This window comes from Rhynchophorus ferrugineus, unplaced genomic scaffold, assembly GCF_030347505.1.
Source record: "Rhynchophorus ferrugineus isolate W39M unplaced genomic scaffold, kcgeb_rfMv2 rfM8, whole genome shotgun sequence".
Classification (NCBI taxonomy): domain Eukaryota; kingdom Metazoa; phylum Arthropoda; class Insecta; order Coleoptera; family Curculionidae; genus Rhynchophorus; species Rhynchophorus ferrugineus.
The window spans coordinates 18015808-18021807 of record NW_027472587.1 but is presented as its reverse complement, the minus strand read 5'-3'; the positions used below and the strand labels follow the sequence as shown (position 1 = coordinate 18021807).

The window sequence follows — 6000 nt, the reverse complement described above, 5'->3', positions numbered from 1 at the left end:
GAACAATATTCCGACGGCAACTCCGGTAAGACATTATATTTGGACCCATCCCAAATTCAATTTAACTCACCACCTTATCAGCTGTAAACGGCCAACTATTCGACAAAAAAACGGCGGAAAAAACCTGTCGACGAAATCGCCGATAAATCGCATAGTGGACGTTGGTAGTGCAGTCCGTCGATTGTCGAATCCCGCGTCGGCGAATTTCCTTCGATAACCGGACAAAAAATGCGCGTAAGTGGGTCCGGGCGACAACGGAAGTGCATTAAGACTTTTCATCCACTTTTCTGCCCTTTCCGTTCGTTAGGAAATCGAATTATGGGTCGTAGTATTGACTGATAGCGTATCGATGACGTTTGAATCGATATTGACGTTTGTTAAAAAGAATATCGCGCTCACATTTCACAAGACTGAGTTTTTAGTTAGTTGTGGCTATTGTGCTTTGTATTCTTGATGTAAAAAAACAGGTTTCAGTCTGGGGTAAGTGAAAAAATTAATAAAAACGACTATAATCTATAAGTATTTATATTCAAAGTACGTCTAAGTTCGTGTAGTTAATCGTTTGTCGTATATAGTTTCAGGAATGAGTTGTCATGGTTTTGTTTACCTTTTTGTTAACCTATACTTTCAGGAATCTACAGAAACAACTAAAACATTATAATATTTAACTAAATAACCTATATAAATTGATGAAATTATTCTATCTCGTTGAAAAATAGTTAGACGTTACAATGCCGATATTATCGCGACCTACACAACATTTTATGACAACTTACATGTTATACGGTAATTATTTTTCATTATAGTGCCCTATTTTAAAGATTTTCATGGATTTTTATATCACGGAAATGTAGTTATTATATAATTTAGCGATGCAGCTAAGTATAAACCAATTACATATTGATTTTGCCGTATTTAATAACGCTTTGTTTGACGTAAATTCCTCCCTATTAAAAGCAAATGAAGGTAAATTGTCATAATTGCTATTTATTATGTTTTGGGATGTTAAAAGATGTTTCTTTATTAACCAAATTACTTTTCGTCCGCAATTATCAACGTTTATAGTTGTTAAAATGTTCATTCCAGACTAATATTATGTTCATAGACCAGACATATGAATATATATACGAGAAAGCGTCTTATTCAAGTGTTCCATCACAACAAGACAAAAATAACTTCATAAAATATACAAGACCGCTTTTTATACGCGAAGAGGATTGGTATCGTCGAAGCTAATTCGCCGAAATAAAGAAAAATAAGAAGAGAACAAACATACACGAGGCCAGTAGCACCGATTTAAAACGGGCAAAATAAGTAAATTAGACCTTAAGCCATAATACGAACAGAGGGAATATAAAACGTTGTTTTTAAATGTTCAAATCGTCGCAAGATGATTTATTTTGATGCTGCTTGTATAATCGTTGTGGACAAAAAAAAACAAAGGAGGCGTGGAATATGAATAAATAAATTATAGACAGGGCTTGTATATATAATACAGTTGCCCATCTAAGTATTGTTTCCCAGTTTATAATACTAATTAAAGTTCATTTAAAGACTCGGGCTACTTAAAACGGTTTTTTACCAAAGCTGATGGAATTTCATTGTACAATTTAATTACAAATATCTTTCCCAGTAGTATACATTGTGTTTCCCCAAGTGACCTTTATCTTAGCCCAATTAAATTCCTATTATGTAGACTGCTATCAAGATATTTGATTTTTTTCGTTAATAAATTACAGTACGGGCCAGGCAAACGTACACACTTGGCCAGAATAAAAACCCGGCTTTTATAATAATTAAGTTTTCCATAGAATAAAAAAGCTCCATCTATATTTTATTTTAATTACTTAAAAATTCTGGTTAATTAAATTGTTTTTGCAGGAAAACTATTTCCCATTTTTATTAGTGTGTAATTGTTTGAGAGGAATGCATGCGCATATACTGGGTAATACGATACTTCTGGAGGCCTAGTGACTGCGGCATGCGAGCTAGTGTACATTAATATGATTCCAAGTAGGTTTTTATAAATTGTACTCTGAGATTTTTTTTATGTTTTCTTTTTTTTATCTTTTTTTTTTCATTTATTTGTTTACATAGAGTGATATGTGAATAAATAAATATTTACATGATTTATTCTGGAATATCTCCGCTCTGCTAATTCGGATCTATTAATTGAAGGTGTGAATTAAATTTGAGGGATTTTCTTAACGTTCAAATACCTTATGAAAAATCGCGCGTGTTACTAATGTATTACTTTTTCCTATATATATATATATATATATAAATCATTTAATTTTTCTACATGGGTTGCCATGTTTTTTCTTACATTCTAACATATTACTGTCTATATGTTCTAGTATATTTTAATGAATGCAATATATCGTGCTCTCGAAATTGTTTTCTTATGGCACTGGACTATGTCTTATCGATTAAAGCTTGTTTTGTTCGTATATGCGATACAGTCGTTTAAATTTAATTTTAATGAAGTTGCCATGTTACTAATTGTTCGGTAGATCTAACTATTTTATTTCTAGCCCCTCTATCAACTCAGCACAATCCATTACTACAGTCTGTTGAATTTATTTTGTGGTCGTTGTTTCTCTTCTAAAATTGATATTATAGGACCGCTCGCGTTGTGACGATTTTATCTTTGGCGAAATATACAACAGAAATTCCTTTCAACTGATACTGGTTTAAGAACTTCTTAACTTTTTCTCAAGAAGACTTATTATTTGTTATTTTTTGCTGGATTATTTTAACTTATTTCTATTTTTTATTTTGAAATGTAATGATATTGATACTATATGCGTATAGTGTGTTGGTGGTGTCATATCCCGGTTGTCGGTTTTGCTTTTAACTATTTAAAAAGCGGTGATTGATGTTGATGACAAAGAACGACCTGGAGGGCCTAAAAAGTTCGAAAACAATGAATTGCAAGACTTATTGGAGGAACATCTAGTTCATGCTTTCGGAACACTCTCAGGCGACTTAACACTTGAGGAATTATCCGATTCCAGACGTTTACGTGTTTCATGGGAAAGAACTAAGGGGAGGGATTTACTAAAAATACCATTTCTAACCTTTTCACTGTTGTAGTTTCATCGCTTGGCAGGTAAAAATTCAAAATTTATCTGTGGCGTATTGTGATTGCTGATGAAAAGTGGATATACTACGATAATCCTTTCAGAAAGACCTTCCACATCGATACCAATGCAATATTCAAGTTTTGCCATGTATATGGTGATAAAATGTAATCCCCTTGAATGACAAGGGGGCCATACAAGCACCTGATATTTCTTTGTCGCGTACATTTAATGATACCGTAAAGAAAAATGTCTCTAATAGACCAGAGTCGATAGAACAAACGGTCCCATTCAAACAGATTATTGTTTCTATCCCCTCTTGATGCTCGCCGCTTTTTCTTCGGGGTCCGTCCGGCCGCACGGCAAACAGATCCTTCAAGCGGGCCGGGACGGTTTGTCTCGTTGATATGCTCCTACGCGTCCCCGACCGTTTTCTATCTGTTTCCCGCGACGTCGTGCACCTTTTTCCAGATTGGACGTCTAGATTATGGACGGGAAAAAAACGACTCACGGGTTATTTACCGCCGATGGGGTCGTTGGTAGTTTTTTTCGGGCGGTGGGGGGACGGACGCCGACGTTTGGCGCGGAAAAAACGAGATTTCCCACGTTTTGTTTTGTGTACGCGCGTAAACAAACTGCGATCGGTTGGGGCTTTCGGTTTTATCGTTTCCGAGGATGGATCTGGATTGCTATTGCTATCTGACGTGGGGATGTCGATATAATATCGATTTTTTTCGACCGATATATATCGATATTTTTCGATTGTTAAAACAATTATTACAATTCAATCTGCAATGAATCTGCCCGTGGGCAATAAGTATTATTATATGATTTCAGTTATATAATATAACTATCCTGACTTATAGTAGATCAATTCACTAAGTGATCTACTGTACAACTTATAATCTAAATCTTATTCTAGATACTGTCCTAACTTATTTTAAAGTTTATCCTAACTTTTCTAAAAACTATTCTAGCTTATTCTAAAGATTATTAAATCTCACTCTATGTGTCTATTAATCAGTTCGTATGGCAGTTTGCGCTTGAGGCTACACACTGCACTGTCATCGCTCACATTTAACTGTTTGGCGAGTACATCATGATGCATTAATAGTTTTTCAGAGTACTTCGCACTAGAACTTTGAATCACACTCGTTATGGGGATATCGCGTTGAATCAGTTTGATGGACACGTAATATGGGGCATCGACTATGACTCGCAACGCTTTATTCCGGAACCTCTGAAGCATATCTATGTTAGATTTGCTAGTACCCCAGAATATTATTATCTAATGATAATTTAGATTTACGCCCTATCAGCCAATACATTTGGTTTAGTTTGAGCCCAAGCCGTTTGCGTTCTGTAACTATATGTTTTTCCATGTCAAACGTCGATCGAAATGCATTCCCAGGTATTTAAAGTTTTCTGCTTGCGTAAGTTCATGATTATTCAATTTTACTGAGGGACATGTCCTTCTACAAAGGGTGAATGTCACATGGGTAGGTTTGTCGTAGGATGGCCACGTTTTCAGCCCCAATTCGACTTTGTTAAGATGAAGTTGGAAGTTTCTTGTGGCTGATATTGGATCCTCGTGTGATGATAAAACCGCTGTATCGTCGGCATATGTTGAAACAGTAGTGTTTCTTGAGGTCGGTGGATCAGCTGTATACAAAAGATATAACAATGGGCCAAGAACACGAAACGCTCGAATATATTGGGTGTAGGTCAGTGTATTCGTCATCATGTTTGACAATAAAATGTCTGTCTGTGAGGTACGAGATCAGCAATTGAAAGTGTGTATGGGGCAAAAGCTTTTTCAATTTAACATGCAGTCCAGTGTGCCACACCTAGTCGAAGGCCTGAGAAATATCGAGAAATGCAGGGGAGCAATATTTTTTATGGTTTATATATGTATAGATTTCGTTTATTATGTATTGGTATTTTTCTTGCCTTCTTAGTGAACGAAAAAATGACCCAGTACCACCAAAATAACAACCAGTCTCTTTTAACTCGATTAAAACATCTAGCGTGTCATCGCAGACGGCGTCGCCTCGGCATCATCTGCCCCTCCACGGCCATTCCACGATGACTATACCGATATTAAGTCATTACCTCTTCACCTGTCTTATAGATTTCGTCGGACAACGTACCATTATTTTCCAATTTTCGTTTGAAGATGAGCTTGGAAACTGTGGTATTAAATTGGGCTATTGTTCTTGAGAACCCTGCCGCAGATGAATATAATTTTGGGGTATTTATAAGTGGGACAGATACTTATTATAGTTTTGAGGGATACTTGTATAAATTGAAGATTTAGTTGGGTAGAATATTTTTCAGTTTTATTAGTTACTATTGTCTTATTTTGGTGAAAAAGTTTTTGAAATATTCGGGAACCAAAATCGTAAAATATTATTTGAACGTTTTCCTATTTTTGATCGATAAGGTAGACGAATAAATTGATTTGGCCGGCACACCATACATATATTAACATTCATTTTACGTATTGTGTATTAATAAAACAATAAGTGCCACAATTTCATATTAACATTTCCACCATGTCGAACTGATTACTAATGGTTGTTTATTATTAACAATTATATTTTAGTCCGGAGCCATTATTGGTGCACAAAAGCGCAATTTGATGAAACAGATTTTCGGATGGCGTCTGTTAACTAGGCAATTTTTGCGGTCGCGCTCAAACCCTGTTCCGGACGAGCTACCGATGTTTTAATTAGTCAGAAAATGTGCGTTATCATATCCATAAATGTACACTTAATTCGAATTTACCACATTATTAATGTGCTACATATCGAACAATGTCCGTTCGTTATGCGATGATCCGTTCTAAAATTTTATCAGCTGTTTTTCATGTCCTTGTCCTGTGTACGGAATAAAATATTACAAACTTCAAAATTCT

At 35.4% G+C, this 6000-nt stretch overlaps 1 long non-coding RNA gene across 1 annotated transcript in view; it reads left to right on the top strand.

The window, feature by feature from the left end:
- Positions 1–352: 352 nt before the first annotated feature.
- LOC143201325 (uncharacterized) overlaps positions 353–6000 on the top strand; it is a 123324-nt gene continuing 117676 nt past the window's right edge. The window contains exon 1 of the long non-coding RNA XR_013006931.1: positions 353–480. This is a non-coding gene — a long non-coding RNA (uncharacterized LOC143201325). The remainder of the gene's footprint in view (positions 481–6000) is intronic.